The 21389-nt window shown below is 42.7% G+C and overlaps 3 protein-coding genes across 3 annotated transcripts in view; 1 reads left to right on the top strand and 2 right to left on the bottom strand.

The window, feature by feature from the left end:
• LOC125088868 (zinc finger protein 665-like) overlaps positions 1 to 21389 on the bottom strand; it is a 577134-nt gene that overhangs the window by 501049 nt on the left and 54696 nt on the right.
• The window catches only part of LOC125088914 (KRAB domain-containing protein 5-like), a 664001-nt gene that overhangs the window by 406484 nt on the left and 236128 nt on the right, over positions 1 to 21389 (top strand). The gene's annotated exons all lie outside the window — the stretch shown is intronic.
• The window catches only part of LOC125088867 (zinc finger protein 665-like), a 175536-nt gene that overhangs the window by 102682 nt on the left and 51465 nt on the right, over positions 1 to 21389 (bottom strand). The gene's annotated exons all lie outside the window — the stretch shown is intronic.

Raw genomic sequence — 21389 nt, forward strand, 5'->3', positions numbered from 1 at the left:
CACAGCGGTTGTACACTTCCATACAATGCCCCGTGCGCATCACAAGTGCCCCCCATAAACCGCATCGCCCACTTAATGAGCACACCTACCCAACTCCTCTCTGGCAACATCAGGTTATGATCTATAGTCAAGATTCTTTTCTTGGTTTGCCTCTCCCATTCTTTTGTCTTTCCCACTGCACACTTGTTTTTGTTTTGTTTTGTTTTTAATTCCACATAGGAGTGAAATCATATGGTATTTGTCTTTCTCAGACTTATTTCATTAGCATAATACTCTCCAGCTCCATTCGTGTTGCTGCAAGTGGCCAGATTTCATTCCTTTTTAGGGTGATTTAAATATTCCAAACTATATATATTCTATCATCTATCTATCTATCATCGATCTCCGATTTATATCTCTATGTATATACCCAGTCTTTATTCATTCAGGATTCAATGAACACTTGGGTCTGTTTGGGGGCAGAAGAGCCCATGGCCTCTCCCTGTTGAACAGCTCCTCCAACATCATGGAAAGGACAAAGCCAGAGCAGGGGATATACTCATCAAGGTGCTGACTAAAGGGAGGAAGGTCCCACACAGCAGGGCAGCAGCTTCCCTGAAAGGTCCCCCAACTGCAGTGGATCTGACCTATGCTGGCGTTATATAACTGGGATAGCAGTGCTCAGGAGCAACCACAGCACACGCCTTGCTGACCCCGCCTATTCCACTGTCCAGAAGGTTACTTCATGTCCAACATCTACTCTGCCATGTGCTATAAAGCTACACCCGAATGATGACGTCATCCAATATGCGTCCTCTATTCACTGCCACTGATCTAGGCCTGGGCCATCACAGTCATCATTGTCATCCAATAGCATCCGGTCCTCAGTAACATAGGAATTTGATCAAATCATGAAGATTAAGTAGGACTTCACTACTCCTCAGAAACCCACCACATCTGCCAATTCCCTTTCCCCATAACCTGCACTCAACAGATGACCCCAGCAAGAGCTGCTTGTGCCTTTGCAGTGACTGAAGGGAGCCCCTCCAGGTCCCTCCCCGCACGGGAAAAAGTTCTTCACATTTTCTTTTAATAAGACTGGACTCTCTCTCCAAGGTTAGTGCCTTCATTTTGTTTTACTTATATTTACATCCCACATCCCCGTGCTAAATGTCTGAATTAACACCCATTGCTGGTCCATCTCTCTAATCTCAATTAAGTGTTTAGTGAGGACACTCTTCCCACAACTCAGGCCAACAAGAACGGTTGTGGTGCCTACGTAGCCGGCAACAAAATGCGGAAAAATACAACTGGGGCTCTGGAGACAACTAGGAAATAAAACAAGTAGGAGCCATTTTTTTTCTATCCAGGGAGTCTGGTGTCCAACTCAGGACAGTTGTCCTCCTCCACATGCTAATTCTTCATCTTCTGTATTTTCTTTTTTTTTTTTAATTTAAATTTTAATTGGCCAACATATACTACATCATGAGTTTCAGACATAGTGTTCAAGAATTTATCAGTTAAGTAGAACACCCGATGCTCATCATGTCAATCTTCTCCTTCTCTCCCCTGGGCTACAATATCACTCCTATTGGGATAGGTTTCTCCTACTTAGGAGGTACCTGTTACACACCCAGCACTGTTAGATGTGCATGTTTACTTCAGAAACACACCCAGCACCACCCCCACATGCAAAACGAGGCACATACCTCTATCTGGGGCTGTGGTGCTTTAGAATCCCAGGAAGGAGTCCACATTAGGCTGTTCAGACCAAAACAGGCCTAGGTAAGCTCTGTGGGAGTCTTCTCCAAGGACCCTGGGAGGGGAAAGAATTGGGAAAAAGGAGAGATGGCGGCTCAGAAGGGTTCGCTGCGGCTGTCATATCAGCAGCTACATTAACTTGCGACTCTGCATCGTGTTGTTTAGAGAACGCACTAGTGACAGGGACTGGAGCCCGTTCAGGGTCCCTGCAGAACGACTGGGCACTCAAAGTGGATGCTCAAGTAGCAGTATCATGGAGCACGTGAGCTAAAACACCAACAGTACCTCCACATGATCGGCAACATAGCCATCATAATACTGCAGCGTTCACAACGAGAAGAGGATACAATACTAGGGGGACAAAATAATCACACGTCATTTAAACCTTCAGAGCACTGAGAAAGTGGGTTCTGGGAATATAATCCCACTCCATTACCAAATAGGGGATAGATACCATCAGTTCCCTACAACCTTCAGTAAAATGAGATGCGTTCACCTTGGTGCTGGGATAATATGTCATTCATTACATATCCATGTTAACACTTTAAAAACCATTATGTTTTACTAATTAAAATACATTAAGTTCACACATTATGTTATGCATTTCAAATCCACTCTATTGACATCAAAATACAGAATAGAAGTGGTTAAAAGCATTTAAGGGCTATTAGAATGATGTGAGTAGTAATTTCCATAAATTTCAGGACTGAGGTCTTTAAAAAAAATTTTTTTAAATGTGATTTTTTAAAAGATTTTATTTATTTATTTGACAGACAGAGATCACAAGTAGGCAGAGAGGCAGGCAGAGAGAGAGAGGGAAGCAGGCTCCCTGCTGAGCAGAGAGACCGATGTGGGACTTAAACCCAGGACCCTGTGATCACCACTCAAGTAGAAGACAAAGGCTTTAACCCACTGAGCCACCCAGGTGCCGCTCCCTGCCCCCCAGGACTTGTTAATTCCATAACTGGAAGGCTGTATTTCCCATTCCCATTTCCTCAATTTTGCCCATCATCTTTCTCCATTCCACTCTGGTAACCAGCAGGTTATTCATGGTCTTTATGGGTCTCTTTCTGCTTTTTTTATTGTTTCTTGACATTTGTGACAGTGTGGATAGACCCAGAAGGTATTATGCTATTTGAAATAAGTCAAAAAAAGGACAAATACCATATGAATTCACATATATATAAAGTCAAATCTAAAAACAAGTGAATCAGAGTAGAAACAGACCCATAAATATCTATTTTGTTTTGAATAAAGTCTATGGACAATCTCAAGGACTATAAAAATTCCAAGATTACAGACATTTTATAATGTAGCAAGCTGGCCGCTCACAATTTTCCAAACCCAGCAGAAGACAGGAGGCTCCTTAAGCAATTAAAAATATAACTACCCTATGACCCTGCAATTGCACTACTGGGTATTTACCCCAGAGATGCAGATGTAGTGAAAAGAAGGGCCATCTGTACCCCAATGTTCATAGCGGCAATGGCCACAGTCGCCAAACTGTGGAGACAACCAAGATGCCCTTCAACGGACAAATGGATAAGGAAGATGTGGTACATATACACTATGGAGTCCTATGTCTTCATCAGAAAGGATGAACACCCAACTTTTGTATCAACATGGACGGGACTGGAAGAGATTATGCTGAGTGAAATAAGTCCAGCAGGGGCACCTGGGTGGCTCAGTGGGTTAAGCCTCTGCCTTCAGCTCAGGTCATGGTCTCAGGGTCCTGGGATCAAGCCCCTTATCGGGCTCTCTGCTCAGCAGGGAGCCTGCTTCCCTTCCTCTCTCTCTCTGCCTGCCTCTCTGCCTACTTGTGATCTCTGTTTGTCAAATAAATAAATAAAATCTTAAAAAAAAAAGAAAAAGAAAGAAGTCCAGCAGAGTCAATTATCACATGGTTTCACTTACTTGTGGAGCATAAGGAATAACATGGAGGATATTGGGAGATGGAGAGGAGAAGGGAGTTGGGGGAAATTGGAGTGGGAGATGAGCCATGAGACATTGTGGACTCAAACAGAGGGTTTTGGTGGGGGTTCGGGGAGGAGGGATGGGTGAGCCTGGTGGTGGGTATTAAGGAGGGCACATATTACATAGAGCACTGGGTGTGGTGCATAAACAATGAATCTCGGAACACTAAAAATAAATAAATAAATAAATAAATAAATAAATAGGGGCGCCTGGGTGGCTCCATGGGTTAAAGCCTCTGCCTTCGGATCAGGTCATGATCCCGGGGACCTGGGATGGAGCCCTGCATCAGGCTCTCTGCTCAGCAAGGAACCTGCTTCCCTCTCTCTCTCTGCCTGCCTCTCTGCTTACTTGTGATCTCTGTTTGTCAAATAAATAAATAAAATCTTTTAGAAATACATAAAAAAAAAAAAAAAGGAAGCTCCTAGCAAAGTACAAAGTATGTTATGGCTCATGACACAGCAAAAACCATTAACTTCTTCATCACACTAATTTCACTTGTCAGCTCCCCCACCTACAACTGATCCAGGGACATGCTGCACATGCAGTGGTTTTCTGTCACATCTGTAGACCATGAGCATAGGAAACCCCAAGAGCTTAAAGGTATATCCTGTGTATCTACCCAATCCACTGCCATGGAAAGAGGCATCCATTGGCTTTCCTGAAATATATTGGGAGTGGAACTCTTTCAGAAAGCCTACTGGGGAAGTTTTTTTATTTTAATTTTTATTTTTATTTAGAGATTTATTTATATTTGAGAGAGAGGAGGGGAGGGCAGGGGAAAGGGGGAAAGAACCTCAGTTCCGCCTCTGAGTGCAGAGCCAGAAATGTGGCTCCATTCTAGGACCCTAGAGGACAACCAGATCAGAAATCAAGAGTCCAAAACTTAATCGACTGAGCCACCCAGATGCCTCTCTATCATATTTTTTTTATAATATTTTACTTATTTATTTGATAGAGACAGCGAGAGAGGAACAAAAGCTGGGGGAGTGGGAGAGGGAGAAGCAGGCCTCCCACTGAGCAGGGAGCCCGACGTGGGGCTCCATCCCAGGACCCTGGGATCATGACCTGAGCTGAAGGCAGATGCTTAATGACTAAGCCATGCCAGCGTCCCCTATCATATTTTTTTAAGATTTTATTTATTTGACAGAGATCACAAGTAGGCAGAGCGGCAGGCAGAGAGAGAGAGGAGGAGGAAGCAGGCTCCCTGCCGAGGAGAGAGCCCGATATGGGGCTCAATCCCAGGACCCTGGGATCTTGACCTGAGCTGAAGGCAGAGGCTTTAACCCACTGAGCCACCCAGGTGCCCCCCATCATATTTTAAGTAGAACATCTTTTTCACATTCTCAAGAACAAGACTCACACTTACACCTATTTGCAGTCCGAAAACGTTGCCAGTTCTTCTGGACCTCATATCCATCATGGGTATTTGTGTGTTTTTTTACTTCTGGGCTAGAGAGAGCTGGTAAAGTATCCAGGTGGGACCTAGATGATGTTTTCCTTCACCGAGATCCCAGGAACAGACCTCGGCCGCAATAGGAAACCTGGACTCACCACCTTCCCCTGAGGATCTGTCACCGAGGAGTATTTTCAACACTCGCAGGACTTTAATTCAGTGACAAACTAATGGCCCTACTGGAAGCCTGGTTGGAGACATGGGAGAGAAGGATCTGGGATATAGGCGAGAAGTGTTCTAAAGACCTAGCCCTGAGTGTAATTTCTGGAAAGGTTTTATAAATAGGTGAAAACATGACGCAGAAACTTAAAAACTAGAGGAATCAACATTTGTAACTTTTTTTTATTTTTTAAAGATTCATTCATTTATTTGACAGAGAGGGAACACAAGCTGGGAGAGTGAGAGAGGGAGAAGCAGGCATCCCACTGAGGAGGCAGCCCGACACGTGAATCGATCCCAGGACCCTGGGATCAGGGCCTGAGCAGAAGCCAGCTGCCTAACAACTGAGCCACCCAGGTGCCCAACATTTGCAATTTCTTTTTTTCTTTTAAGTCTTTTTTTTTAAGGTTTTATTTATTTATTTGACAGAAATCACAAGTAGGCAGAAAGGCAGGCTGAGAGAGAGGAGAAAGCAGGCTCCCCACCAAGCAGAGAGCCCAATGTGGGACCCGATCCCAGGACCCTGAGATCATGAACTGAGCCCAAGGCAGAGGCTTAACCCACTGAGCCATCCAGGCACCCACATTTGCAATTTCTAATGCAAGGAATTTCAGGAGAAAAACATGACATGGTCTCTGACTTGGGACACAAGGCTTACCCAAGAACTGGCCATTTCTTTTTTCCCCTCATCCTCTAGATTTCTTTCTCACAAGGTATTTGTGGAGAAATCACAGGAATATCATGAAAAAAAAATGCCCTTAACGATACCAACAGAGCCTCTTCACGTATAAACTGCTCACCTGAAGACCGGACCATGAAATGCAGAGAAGTCCTAGCTTCCTCGTCCATTTTGTCAGTAGCTCCTACTTAAAGACCAATCCCTGACTTTTCCTTCCCTGCTCTCAGGGAGCCTCCCCTTCCACAGATGCCCACAAATTCAGCTACAGCATAGGAACTAACTGTGTGCTGCATGGACATGACCCACCCCGACTCTTGTAGGAGAGTCCCTCTGAGTCCCTCAAGTCCCTCCTTGAGACAAAGCCTGCTCTCAACACTCAAAAAATAACAGGAAGTCCTCGTGCTTAACTCAGGATCACCTGGCCTCATTGAGTATCACCTGGAGCCTGCAATTAACACAACACTGTTGTTTTCGCCCAAACCAATTGATAGAAGAGGAGAGGGAGGGCTCAGGTGATAATCATCTTTCAAACTCCACACCTGAGCCTATGGGGAAGAGTTTGGAGAGGTGACCAGGCACAGAACAGGAACCAAGTCGATGATTGTGAGCACATTTAGATCCATGCCTTCCCCACTGATCAGATATTTTAGGGTGACAAAATGCTCCTCTTTGGTAGATAAATACTTATTTTCATAAGTACCAACCAGTTTTGCAAAGTGAATCTACTTTTTACCCTCTCATCAGCAATATGAGAATTCTTTTTTTTTTTTTAAAGATTTTATTTATTGATTTGACAGAGAGAGATCACAAGTAGGCAGAGAGGCAGGCAGAGAGAGAGGAGAAAGCAGGCTCCCCGCAGAGCAGAGACCCCGACGCGGGGCTCGATCCCAGGACCCTGGGATCATGACCTGAGCCGAAGGCAGAGGCTTCAACCCACTGAGCCACCCAGGCGCCCCAGCAATATGAGAATTCTAATTCATCCACATTCTCACTGAAATTTGGTGTTTTATCTTTTTTCTTTATTTTACCCATTCTAGAAAATGTGGACTGGCTTCTCACTGTAAAATATGAAGTTGTCTTCCTATGTTTGTCCTGGTGACTGAACCAGAACCACTTCAAAGCATCAAGTTGAACAAAAACCAAAATGGCAGGGTGCCTGGGTGGCTCAGTTGGTTAAAGCCTCTGCCTTCGGCTCAGGTCATGATCCCAGAGTCCTGGGATCGAGCCCCACATCGGTCTACCAGCAACATGGGGAGTCTGCTTCTCCCTCTGACCTTCTCCCCTTTCATGCTGTCTCTCTCTCAAATAAATAAATAAAATCTTAAAGACCTGAAAGGCTTGGATTAGCCATTCTCAATTAAAAAAACAAAAACAAAAACGGCTGCATTCCTGCTTCAGCAAGACTCCATTTCAAACTAAATAAACTGTTTTCTCTCTTCTATAAACCTCCCTTCCTATCTTGTGAGCCTATTGTTTCAGGAATCTGATTCCACCCTGACAACATGATGAACAGGGCTGACAGCACAGACACACGATTTCCTCTGGAAATCGGCCATAATCCCATATTTCCCTACAAATCCCCAGCCCCTTTCTCTGGGTGGGCTGCAGGTTTGAAGGGCCTGACCTGCTGAGGACTCCTTGGCTGGCAAAGCAATGAAGCTACTGTTCCTCTTTATCCACAACTCTGTGTCCATGTTGTATTTTGGGTCTGAAGCACAGAGGTCAGTTTTTTTTTTTTTTTTCATCCAATAAATGAACATATAGTGTATTACTAGCTTCAGTGGTAGAGTTTAGTGATTCATCAGTTACATACAACACCAAGTGCTGGTTACATCAGGTGCCTTTTTTTTTTTTTTAAGGTTTTATTTATTTATTTGACAGACAGAGATCACAATTAGGCAGAGAGGCAGGCAGAGAGAGGAGCGGATGAAGGTACCCCACCGAGCAGAGAGCCCCATGCGGGGCTCAGTCCCAGGACCCTGGCATCATGACCTGAGCCGAAGGCAGAGGCTTTAACCCAGTGAGCCACCAAGGCGCCCCCACATCATGTGCCCTTCTTATTGCCCATCACCCAATTAGCCCATCATCCTCCACCCACCTCCCTTTCAGCAACCCTCAATTTGTTTCCTAGAGTTATGAGTCTCTTATGGTTTGTCTCACCTCTCTGATTTTCTCTTACTTTATTTTTCCCTCCCCTTCCCTATGATCCTGTTTTGTTTCTTAAATTCCATATTTGAGTGAAATCATAGGATAATTATCTTTCTCTGATGGACTTATTTTGCTTAGCATAATACCCTGTAGTTCCATCCACATCATTACAAATGGCAAGATTTCATTTTTGATGGATGAGTAATATTCCATTTTATATATATACATGTCTGCTTTATCCATCCATCTGTTACTGGAAATCTGGGCTCTTTCCATATTTTGGCTATTGGGGACATTACTCCTGGAAACACTGCAGCGCAGGAGCCCCTTTGGTTCACTATGATTGCATTCTTTGGATAAATACAGTGTAGTGCAATTGCTGGGGCATTGGGTAGCTCTATTTTTACTTTTTGAGTATCCTCCATACAGTTTTCTACAGTGCCTGCTGCACCAGTTTGCATTCCCACCAACCAGGGTAAGGGGGTCCCGTATCTCCTCATCCTTGCCAACATCTGTTGTTTCCTGACTTGTTAGTTTAATACATTCTGACTGGTGTGAGGTGGTATCTCACTGTGGTTTTGATTTGTACTTCCCTGATGCTGGGTAATGTTGAGCACTTTTTCATTTTTCTGTGGGCCATTTGTATGTCTTCTTTGGAGAAAGAGCTCTCTGTGTCTTTTGTCCTTTTCTTGATTGGATTATGTTCTTTGGGTGTTGACTTTGATAAGTAGAGATTTTGCATACTAGTCCTTTATCTGATAAGACATTTTGCAAATATCTTCTCCCAGTCCCTCGGCTGTCTTTTGGTTTTCTTGACTGTAAAGCTTTTTACCTTGATGAAGTCCCAATAGTTCATATTTACCTTTGTTTCCCTTGCCTTGGAGTTGTGTCTAGACAGAAGTTGCTCTGGCTGAGGTCACAGACGTTATTGCCTGTGTTCTCCGCTAGGATTTTGATGAATTCCTATCTCACATTTAGGTCTTTCATTCATTTTGAGTTTATTTCTGTGTATGGCCTAAGAAAATGGTCTAGTTTCATTCTTCTGCATGGGGCTATCCAATTTTCCAACACCATTTCTGTAGAGACTGTCTTCCATTGGATATTCTTTTCTGCTTTATCGAAGATTAGTTGACCATAGAGTTGAGGGTTCATTTCTGGGTTCTCTATTCTGTTCCATTGATCTGCATGTCTGTTTTTCTGCCAATACAATGCTGTCTTGGTGATTACAGCTTTGTAATAGAGCTTGAAGGTCGGAACTGTGATGCCACCAAGTTTGGTTTTCTTTTTCAACATTCCTTTGGCTATTTGGGGTCTTTTCTGGCTCCATACAGATTTTGGCATTATTTGTTCCAGCTCTGAGAAAAAGTTGATGGTATTTTCATAGGGATTGGATTGAATATGTAGATTGCTCTAGGTAGCATAGACATTATAACAATATTTGTTCTTCCAATCCATGGGCATGGGCAATTTTTCCATTTCTTCATGGCTTTCTCAATTTCTTTCATAAGTGTTCTATAGTTTTCTCAGTACAGGCCCTTCACCTCTTTGGTTAGGTTTATTTCTAGGTATCCTAAGGTTTTTGGCATAGATTCCTTAATTTCTCTTTCTTCTGTCTCATTGTTAGTGTATGGAAATGCAACTAATTTCTGCAACGATTTTATATCCTGCCACTTTCTTTACTTCCTGATTCAACTCTAGCAATTTTTGGGTGGAGTCTTTTGGGTTTTCTTTTCTTTAAAGATTTATTTTACTTATCTGACAGAGATAGCGAGAGCAGGAACACAAGCAGGGGGAGTGGGAGAGGGAGAACAAGGCTTCCCACTTAGCAGAGAGCCCCATGCAGGGCTTGATCCCAGGACCCCAGGATCATGACCCAAGCTGAAGGTAGACATTTAATGACTGAGCCACCCAGGAGCCCCTCTTTTGGGCTTTCTACATAGAATATTATGTCATCGGCAAAGAGTGAGAGTTTGATATCTTCTTTGCCAATTTAGATGCCTTTTTCTTTTCTTTTTGTGGTCTGATTGCTGAGGCTGGGACTTCTAATACATGTTGTTGAATAGCAGTGGTGATAGTGGACATCCCTGCTGTGTTCCTGACCTTGGGAGGAAAGCTCTGTTTTTCATCATTGAGCATGATATTTGCTGTGGGATTTTCATATGTGGCTTTTATGATATTGAGGTACTTTCCCTCTATCCCCACACTGCAAAGTGTTTATCAAGAAAGGATCCTATATTTTGTCAAATGCTTTTTCTGCATCAATTAAGAAGATCATATGGTTCTTATCCTTTCTTTTATTAATGTGGTATATCACACTGATGGGATATTGAACCATCTTTGCAGCCCAGGAATTAATCCCACTTGGTGATGGTAAATAAAACTTTTAATGTATTGTTGGATCGTAGTGGGTAGTGTATTGGTGAGAATTTTTGCATTCATGTTCATCAGGGATATTGATCTGGAATTCTCATTTTTCATGGGGTCTTTGTCTGACTTGGGGATTAAGGTAATATTGCTGGCTTCATAGAATGAGTTTGTAAGTTTTCCATTCATTGCTATTTTTTGAAACAGGTTCAGAAGAAAACAAATTAATTCTTCTTGAAATGTTTGGTAAAATTCCACTGGGAGGTCCTCTAGTCCTGGATTCCTGCTTGTTGGGAGATTTTAGATTACTGCTTCAATTTCTTTGCCAGTTATGGTGTTCTGCTTCTTCCTGTTCAGTTTTTTTATTTTATTTTTTTTTAAAGATTTTATTTATTTATTTGACAGAGAGAAATCACAAGTAAGCAGAGAGGCAGGCAGAGAGAGAGGAGGAAGCAGGCTCCCTGCTGAGCAGAAAGCCCGATGTGGGGCTCGAACCCAGGACCTGGGATCATGACCTGAGCCGAAGGCAGCGGCTTAACCCACTGAGCCACCCAGGCGCCCCACCTGTTCAGTTTTTTTAAAAGATTTTATTTATTTATTTCACAGATCACAAGTAGGCAAAGAGACAGGCAGAGAGAGAGGAGGAAGCAGGCTCCCCGCTGAGCAGATATCCAGACCTGGGGACCCTGGGATCATGACCTGAGCCGAAGGAAGAGGCTTTAACCCACTAAGCCACCCAGGCGCCCTTCCTGTTCAGTTTTGATAGGTTATGTGATTCTAGAATGCACACATTTCTTCCAGATTGCCTAATTTGTTGACATATATTGCTCATAATATGTTCTTATATTTGTTCAGTTTTGGCTGTGATCTCTCCTCTTTCATTTATGATTTTATTTGGGTCCTTTATCTTTTCTTTTTGCTCTTCAATTTTCTTTTTGAAAAGTCTGGCCTGGAGTTATAGACCTTAGTAAATCTTTCAAAGAAACAACTCGTATTTTCATTAAGCTGTTCTACTCTTCTTTTGCTTTCTATTTCATTGATTTCTGCTCTAATCTTTATTATTTCTCTTCTCCTGCTGGATTTGAGCTGTATTTGCTGTTCTTTCGCCAGCTCCTTAGGTGTAAGGTTAGGCTGTGTGTTTGAGACTTGTCTTGTTTCTTGGGAATGTCTTGCATTACTATTTCCCTCTTAAGATTGCCTTTGCTACAACCCGAAGGTTCTGAATTGTTTTTTGTTTTGTTTTTTTAATTTTCATTTGTGTCATGATTTTTATTTTTTTTTTAAGATTTTATTTTTTTGACAGAGATCACAAATAGGCAGAGAGACAGGCAGACAGAGGGGGGGGGAAGCAGGCTCCCCACCAAGCAGAGAGCCCGATGTGGGCTCGATCCCAGGACCCTGGGATCATGACCTGAGCAGAAAGCAGAGGCTTTAACCCGCTGAGCCACCCAGGTGCCCCTGTGTCATGATTTTTAAAAAAGTATTTCTTTAATTTCCTGGCTAACCTATTCATTCTTTAGTAGGATGCTCTTTAACCTCCAAGTCTTTGTGTTCCCTCCTAGCTTTCTCTTGTGATTGAGTTCAAGTTTTAAAGCCTCCGAAAATATGCCTGGAAGAATTCCAATATTTTGGTACCAGGTGAGACTGATTTCGACACAGTATGTGATCTATACTGCAGAATGTTCCATGCAAACACAAGAAGAATGTGTATTCTGTTGCTTTAGGATGAAATGCTCTGAATGTATCTGTGAATTCCAGCTGGTCCAGTGTGTCATTTAAAGCCCTCATTTCCGGGGCGCCTGGGTGACTCAGTGGGTTAAGCCGCTGCCTTCGGCTCAGGTCATGATCCCAGGTCCTGGGTTCGAGCCCCGCATCGGGCTTTCTGCTCAGCAGGGAGCCTGCTTCCTCCTCTCTCTCTGCCTGCCTCTCTGCTTACTTGTGATTTCTGTCAAATAAATAAATAAAAATCTTTAAAAATAAAAAAAAAAATAAAGCCCTCATTTCCTTGTTGATCTTCTGCTAAGATGATCTGTCCATTTCTGTGAGTGCAGTGTTGAAGTTCACTATTATTGTTTTATTATCCATGTGTTTATTTTGTTATTAATTGGTTTATACAATTGGCTGCTTCCAAGTTGGGACATAAATATTTACAGTTGTTGGGTCTTCTTATTGGATAGACCCTTTTATTATGATATAGCGTCCTACTTCACCTCTTACTAGTCTTTGGTTTAAATCTAGTTTGATACAAGGATTGCTACTCCAGCTTTCTTTCAATGTCCCTTAGAATGATAAATGGTTCTCCACCCTTCCACTTTCAATCTGGAGGTGTGTTTGGCTCTCATATGAGTCTCTTCTAAGCAGCATATTGATGGGTCTTGTTTTGTTTTGAATTGAAGTGACTACCCTGTGTCTTTTAATTGGAACTTTTTACTCCCTTTACACTCAGAGTGATTATTGAAAAATAGGAATTTAGCACCATCTCATTACCTATAAACTCACTCTTTTGTAAAATGTCTCTGTTTCATTTGAGTGTTTCTTCTTTTGGACTCTCTCTTTGCTCAGAGGATCCCCTTAATATTTCTTGCAGGCCTGGTTTAGTGATCACAAACTCCTGTGGTTTTTGTTCCACATGGAAGCTCTTTATCTCTCCTATTCCTAATGTCAGGCTTGCTGTACAAAGTATTTGTAGCTTATTCTTAGCTGCATATTTTTCTCATTTAGTACATTGACTCTATTACGCCAGTCCTTTCTCGCCTGCCGGATCTCTGTGGTTAGGTATGCTGCCAGCCTTCTCTTTTTACCCTGGTAGTTTACTGACCTCTTGTCCTGAGATGTTTTCTGGATTTTCTCTTTATCTCTGATTTTTGCAAACTTCACTATTCTATGTCAACCTTGTTGATTTATTTTTATTGATTTTGCGGGGGGTTCTCTGTGCCTCCTGGACTTGAATGTCTATTTCCTTCCCGAGATTAGGTAAATTCTTTGCTATAATTTGCTCAAATAAACCTTCTCCCCCAGCCCACCCCGCCTCTTCCTCTAGGATCCCAATTATACTAACTCGTTTTACTTTGTGGTATCACTGATCTCTTGAATCCTCACTTTGTGATCCAAAAGCTGTTTATCTTTTTCTCAGCTTCCTTATTCTCCATTTTGTCTTCTATGTCACTGATGCTTCCTTCTACCTCACCTACCATAGCAGTTAGAGCCTCCTTCCTAAATTGCATCTCAGTAATAGCCTTTTAGATTTCAATATGATTAGATTTTGGTTATTTCTCTGGTTAGGAAATTTCTAGTGTCTTTTTGCTTTTTTGAAGCCCAGCTAGTATCTTTATAGTTGTTGATTTGAATTCTAGTTCTGTGTACTGATATCCATATTGATTAAATCCATGGTAGTGAGTAGTGTCTCTTGTTCTCTCTTTTGGGATGAGTTTTTCCATCTTGTCATTACATCCAGAAAAGAATAGATGAATGAGGGGAAAAAAAAACAAAAACACGAAAAATGACACTAGAAAAAATATACACTAATCAGAAAAGGAACAAAAAAAAAAAAAAAGAAGGGGGGGTTGAGGGAGAGAAAATAAAATCAAACAAAAATTAGAATAGAAGGGGCGCCTGGGTGGCTCAGTGGGTTAAGCCTCTGCCTTCAGCTCAGGTCATGATCTCAGGGTTCTGGGATCAAGCCCCACATTGGGCTTTCTGCTCAGCAGGGAGAATTCTTCCCCGTCTCTCTCTGCCTGCTCTCTGCCTACTTGTGATCTCTCTCTGTGTGAAATAAATAAAATCTTAAAAAAAAAAATCAACTCCTGTAGAAATACTTTCTACTGTTGCACCTTGTTTTTACACTTTAAAAAGTAAGATACCAGGAACTGAGGCCTTAGAATCAAACCGTGTCAGAGAACAAGAATTCTTGTCCCCTTAAAGATCCATTTAGGCTGGACAGATAAAGAGGAGAAAATAAAATTAAATCAGTGTACATACAGAGAATCCACAAGATGTAGAAATTCTAGATACTGTCGGGCCAGAAGAGTTGCAAGTGTGGGCGCCTGGGTGGCTCCATTGGTTAAGCCACTGCCTTCAGCTCACATAATGATCCAGAGTCCCAAGATGGAGTCTTGCATCAGTCTCCAGCTCCATGAGGAGTCTACTTCTCCCTCTGTCCTTCTCCCCTCTCATGCTCTCACTCTCTGTATTAAATAAATAAATAAATAAAATCTTTAAGAAAAAAAAGAGTTACAAGTGTGATCCTGAACTAAGGCAAAAGAACCAGGCCCTGGAGATTCAGAGCACAGGAAAACACTTTCACAGGCTGATAAGAGCACATAGTTTGTAATGAGATATTTGTCCTACTTCAAGGATCAGTCCCTGAGACAAACTTTTCTCTGCTAATAACCCTAATGCTGGGGAAGACCCCCAATAATTCTGTTGGGTGCTTAAGGGAGGGGGGAAAATGTTCTCTTGAGCCTGGAGGTTTTCAAGTACCTTGAAGTCAAATAATCCATAGACCAAGGTGGCACATTTGGGGGTTGGGAGGACAGAGAGGCTGTCCTTACTCCCTTCAGTTCCCCCATCTGAAGCTTCCTTGGGAGTTTCACATATTAAAAGTTGAACATGTAGATTGTTTCGTATCAATGATCCAGGCCTGACAGTATATCAGTTGAGTCAAAGTCATTTCAGGAGGCAATGACACAGGTGTATTTTCAAATGTACACTATGGTACAAGTAATGTAATAAAAGGAGGCTTTTATATGAAAAGAAAAGAACTGTGATTGATGATTGGATTGAAAGTTAAGGAGTGCCTGGGTGGCTCAGTGAATTAAGCACCTACCTTTGGCTCATGTTATGATCCCAGGGTCCTGGGATCAAGCCCTGAGTTGGGCTCCTTGCTCAGTGGGAAGCCTGATTCTCCCTCTGCTTGTGCTGTGTCAAATAAATAAATAAACTCTTTAAAAAAAAAAAAAAAGGTGAGGGGTGCCTGGGTGGCCCAGTGGGTTAAGGCCTCTGCCTTCAGCTCAGGTCATGATCCCAGTGTCCTAGGATCGAGCCCCGCATCAGGCTCTCTGCTCTTCAGAGAGCCTGCTTCCTCCTCTCCCTGCCTGCTTGTAATCGATCTCTCTGTCAAATAAATAAACAAAATCTTTTAAAAAAATTTTAAAAACTTAAAAATAAAATAAAAGGTGAGGCCGGATTCTGATTTCTAAGGGTAGCCCATTGAGCAGACATCTGGATGTCAGACTTGAACTATCTTCAGATAGACTGAGGGCAGGTAGTGACCACCAGACGGATCTTCCTGGTTTACAGTTCAAATGCATCTGGTAATGTTTTTAGTGGCCCATGGAGCCACAGCCCTAAGGCTGTTTCTACATGAGCTATTAGGACCATTTTGTTACATGGAGTCCTTTATACTAAGTCTACAGAGCTTCAGGAAAAAAGGCAGTTTTCATCCTCACATGATTAAACTTAGAAACTTGACAGAAAGATCAAAATACTTGGGGATTTGGACCCTGGCATTGGATGACACTAGAAAAAAAAGAAATCAGGATCTATTCCACTTTATAACGAATAGTATTAGAATCTTTTATCTACACACATGTATTACTGAGACATATTTTTCTCTATAAGCACTCCCATTGTTACCAAAAAATGCAACCAAATGAACACAAATTTTATTGGAAAATAAGGCTAGTTCAAGAAAGAAAAGTTGGCCTGGTTATTTACGGTAAGTGCCCCAAGAACAGAGGTTTGACTTACAGACTTTAAGAGCAGTTTTGCTGAATGTTTCATATTGAATCTCTAGATGGGACTCTTTTTTTTTTTTTTTCAAAGATTTGTTTGACACACACAGAGCACAAGCAGTGGGAGCAGCAGGCAGAGAAAAAGGGAGAAGCAGGCTCCCCACCAAGGAAGGAGTCCTCTGTGGGTCTCAATCCCAGGGCCCTGGGACCTGAGCTGAAGGCAGATGCTTAACTGACTGAGCCACCCAGGCACCCCTAGACAGAACTCTTAACAGCCTCTCCGGGCCAGAAGATAAGCCAAATCCTTGCCACCAGACATTGCGTGGAACACCTATGGATTTGGGTGAACTCCTCTCTTCTTGGAGTCCCTCAAATAGCTCTAGGTTCCTTCAGCTGTTAGGAAACGATCTTCTTGACTCACACAGTAAGCCCGCTGGGACCTCTGTCAAGGTCTCAGGATGCTCTTTCCAAGGGGGCTTCATTTGTTTCATAACGTGAATCTTAATCCCCTATAGTTCTCGAGTCATGTCTGAGTCTATGCAGCTCTTTCCAGCTAGGACATCCTACGGAAAGCTTTGGTGATATAACCAGGGTTTCTTAAATTGTTTGTTGTAGTATTTTATTTGTTTGGGAAAGAGAGAAAGAGTGAGCATCAACAGGGGAAGGGGCAACTCCCCAGTAAGTAGGTAGATGGACACTGGGCTGAATCGCAAGATGCTGGAATCATGACCTGAACCGAAGGCAGATGCCTAACCCACTGGGCCACTAGGAACTCCTAAAAGCAGCGTTGGTGTGTCTTGTCATAAGCAGAACAGTTGCTTATTGAAATTATGCAAATATATACATGTTGGCTGAAAAATATAAGAATAGTCGGGCACCTGGCTGGCTCAGTGGGTTAGGGCCTCTGCCTCTGCTCAGGTCATGATCTCAGGGTCCTGGGATGGAGCCCTCCATCTCTGCGGGGCAGAGAGCCTGCTTCCTCCTCTCTCTCTGCCTGCCTCCCTGCCTACTTGTGATCTCTGTGTAATTAATAAATTAAACCTTTAAAAACTATATATAAATAAGAATAGTCAAAAGGAGTCTCCAAATTTGATAGTATCAGCAAGGGAGAAAGGATAAATGTTTCAATTTCTTTCCAAAAGTATATTTGGGTGACCTAAGACACAAAGTTTCTCCCATCTGTAAAAAGCATTTTTTAAAGGTTTTTCTTTACATTCCTGTTAGTTAACATACAAGGTAATACTCCTTTCAGGAGTACAAGAGTGTACAATTCCATACAACACCCAGTGCGCCTCGCAGGTGCACTCCTTATCCCATCACTCATTTAACGCATCCACCTTTCCACCTCTGTTCTGGCAACCACCAGCCTGCTTGCTATAGTTAAGAGTCTGTTTCTAACTTTGTCTCTCCCTTTCTTGTTCTCTTTCTCGTTGCTCACTTGTTTTGTTTGTTGGAATCTATACAGGAGTAAAGTCATGCGGTATTTGTCTTTCTATGACTTATTTCACTTAGCATAATACTCTCTAGTTCACCCATGTTGTGGCAAATGGCAGGGTTACATTCCTTTGTAGGCAGATTAATATCCCATGTTGAACTGTTCCTCCAACAAATCCGTGTGATGGACATGATGAGGGACCAGAAGGCAAGCTGAGGACAAAGCAGAAGCTGACACCCTCAACTCCCCCTCCATGGGATGCATGTGATATTCCTCAGGGGCTCCAGGCTGAAGGAAAAAACAAATAGTGAACTTATGGAGATCACAATCCTGCAAGACATGGGTCTCCCTCTGTTCTACAAATGTCCTAGAAATTTACAAAAACAAAGCACTTCTATCAATTACCAAGCTTCCAGAAGGGAATGTACATACGTTTAAGTGACCTTAGAGTCTGCAGCCTATTGACAGATGCTTGAAGAGGGCAAAATGTAATGTTCCTCCAGAAAACTCCCAACTATCTTCACGGTAATGCCTTCCTAAGAGGGAAAAACAACCTTAAGTTGACAATGGCAAGGTTCTAGTATCCTGTGAGTCTTCAACATATGAAAATCATTTTGAAAACTCCCCTATTCCTCACCTTTCCCCAACCCCATAGTATAAAATTGGCCACCCCTTCATGACCCTGATTGCAGCAACTCTTTCTGCCCTCCTCCTCTCCCCATTCATTAATAAAACAACATTTTGCACCAAAGATGCCTCAAGAATTTTTTTCTTGGTCATTGGCTCCAGACTCCACCCCACTGAAGTTCACCTACATTCCAAAACCACAGCAAACAGAGCCAGAGGGGGGGGAGGGTATTGAACACGGCACTGAGTACAGACAGGAAGTTCCCACAATGCACTGCAGCAGCTTCCCTGAAAGGCCCCCCCATCTACAGTGGCTCAAATCTTGATTGGGCTTTTATCCCTGGGAGAGCAGTGCCTGGGTTTAACCACAGCACACACCTTGCTGATCCTGCCTATCTCACTGTCCAGAAGTCTCCTTCGTCGCCAACAGCTACTCTACCATGTGACTTTTGAAAGCTATGCCCACATGAGCGCATCACCAATACCCCTCTTTATCAAGTGCTACCGAATTAGGTTTGGGCGATTTTGGTAAACATGATCTGACAGCATTCGATCATCAGTAACAAAGAGGAATTCAGTTAAATCATGAAGATAAAGTAGGACTTCCCTACTCCTTAGAAACCCACATTTGCCAATTCCTTTCTCCCATTACATGTATTCATCACATGACTCCACCAAGAGCTGCCTTTGCAGTGACCGAAGAGAGCCACTGCCGGGCCCCTACCCACAGTAGATGCAATTTTTACATTTTCTTTTAATACGGCTAAGGATGGTGATTTTATCAAGTTCTACATAGATTCACATGCCACATCCCAGGGTTTAATGTCTGAATTAATACCCATTGGCCTTCCAGCTCTCTAATCTCAAGTGTTTAGAGAAGACACTCCTGCACAACCCAGGCAAAAAAGATGTTTGTGATGCCTATTAGCTGGGGGAAAAAAATGAGCAAAAATATAACTATAAATCTGGAGATAATGAGGAAATAAAACAAATGGAAATTCTTTTTCCAAATCCATGGAGTCCATTGTGCAATTGGGACATTTGCAGTCTACATGCTCATTTTCTCACTTTATGTATTTTCGATCTGTGACCTGGGCTATAGTGTCACTCCTTTTGGGAGGTTTCTCCTACTTCCGGGTTATCGATGACCTATGCGACATGGTCACGTGGGCACATGATTCAAATCAACACCCCCACCAATAAATGGAGAATATACCTTTTTATGGGTCATGGTGGAGTGCTTGAGAGTCCCAGTTCAAGTCCACATTTGGCCATTCAAACTAAAGCCGGCTTAGGTAAACTCTGTGGGCATCTTCTCTAGGAGAACACAGGATGGGAAATGCTTGGGAAAAGGGACAGAGGATTGCCCACAGAGGTGGATCTGATTGTCATGTCTCAAGTTACATTACCTTGTGACTCTACAGAGTGTTGTCTAGGTGATGAGAGAACAGAAGGCAAGCTGAGGACGAAGCAGAAGCTGACACCCCATGAACCCCCACCCCCCATGGGGACATTCCTCAGGCACTCCTGGCTGCCCAAAAGGAGAAGCAAATAGTTACCTTGTATAGATCACAATCCTGCAAGATCTATATATTCCTCAGTTTCCAAATGTCCTAGTGATTTACAAGGAATAAGCTTTTATCTATAGCCAAACTTCCAGTGACCCATAACTCAGAATCCTGAAGCTTTACCATCACCCTCTTCTTCTTAAAATTGAGGGAGGTTGAGGCAGAAGGAAATGTAAATAAAATTGAATTTCTTTTAAACCTGCATCCTATTAAAAAGGACGGGGTTGAATAGGAGGAATGTAATACTGCTTCCGGAATATCCCAACTACCTTACCGTTAATGCCTTACGAGACTGGTAAACAAGCTTGACAAGAGCAAGGGCTCCAATATCCCCTGAATCCTCTTTAATATATGAATGTTCTTTCTCAAAACCTCCTTTTTTCCTTACCTCCCCCAAGCCCATAGTATAGATAGAAATCAGCCATGCCTCACAACCCCAGAGCAGCAGTGCTTTCTGCCCACGAGTCCTGTCCCCATACTTTAATAAACCACCATTTTGCAGCAAAGACATCTCAAAAATTCTTCCTTGGGGGGCGCCTGGGTGGGTCAGTGGGTTAAAGCCTCTGCCTTCGGCTCTGGTCATGATCCCAGGGTCCTGGGATCAAGCCCCAAATCGGGCTCTCTCCTCAGCAGGGAGCCTGCTTCCTCCTCTCTCTCTGCCTGCCTCTCTGCCTACTTGTGATCTCTGTCTTTCAAATGGATAAATGGAATCATTAAAAAAAAAATCTATATTAAAAAAAAAATTCTTTCTTGGTCATAGGCTCCAGATTCCACCCCACGGAACCTCCCCTATATTCCAAAACCACATCATAGGGAACGCACTAGCGAGCAGGGCAGGTGTCCGCTCAAGGTCCCTGCAAAAGTGCTGAGTACACAAAGTGGATGGCAAGTAGCCGCACCATGGATCAGGTGAGCTAAAATGTCAACAATACCCCGCACAAAACCTGTAATATATCTGTAATATCACAGTCAGCACAAGGAGAAAATGATACAGTAAATAAACTAGGCGGGGAAATCACCCATCATTTCAACCTTAAGATCACTGAGAGAATGGATTCATAAGAATATTATTCCCTTCCATTACCAAATAGGTGACAGATAAGACCAGTTGCGTACAACTTTCAGTAAAATGAGATAGGGGCCACCTGGGTGGCTCAGTCGTTAAGCATCTGCCTTCAGCTCAGGTCATGGCCCCAGTCCTGGGATCTAGCCCTGCATCAGGCTCCCTACTCAGTGAGGAACCTCCTTCTCCCTCTCTCTCTCCCCCTGCTTGTGTTCCCTGTCAAAAAAAAATCTTAAAAAAAAAAAAAAAAAAAAAGATAGGTTCACCTTGGTGGTAGGATAACACAAAACTCATCAGAAATTCATGTTAACATATTAAAAACCATTATGTTTGATTAATTGAAGTACATTAAGTTCACACATAGACTATGTTATGCATTTCAAATCCACTGTTACACTTGTTCAAAATACGGAAAACAAGTGTTAACCCCCATAGCTGATATCATGA

Source organism: Lutra lutra, chromosome 17, assembly GCF_902655055.1.
Source record: "Lutra lutra chromosome 17, mLutLut1.2, whole genome shotgun sequence".
In the NCBI taxonomy this organism is placed as follows: Eukaryota; Metazoa; Chordata; class Mammalia; order Carnivora; family Mustelidae; genus Lutra; species Lutra lutra.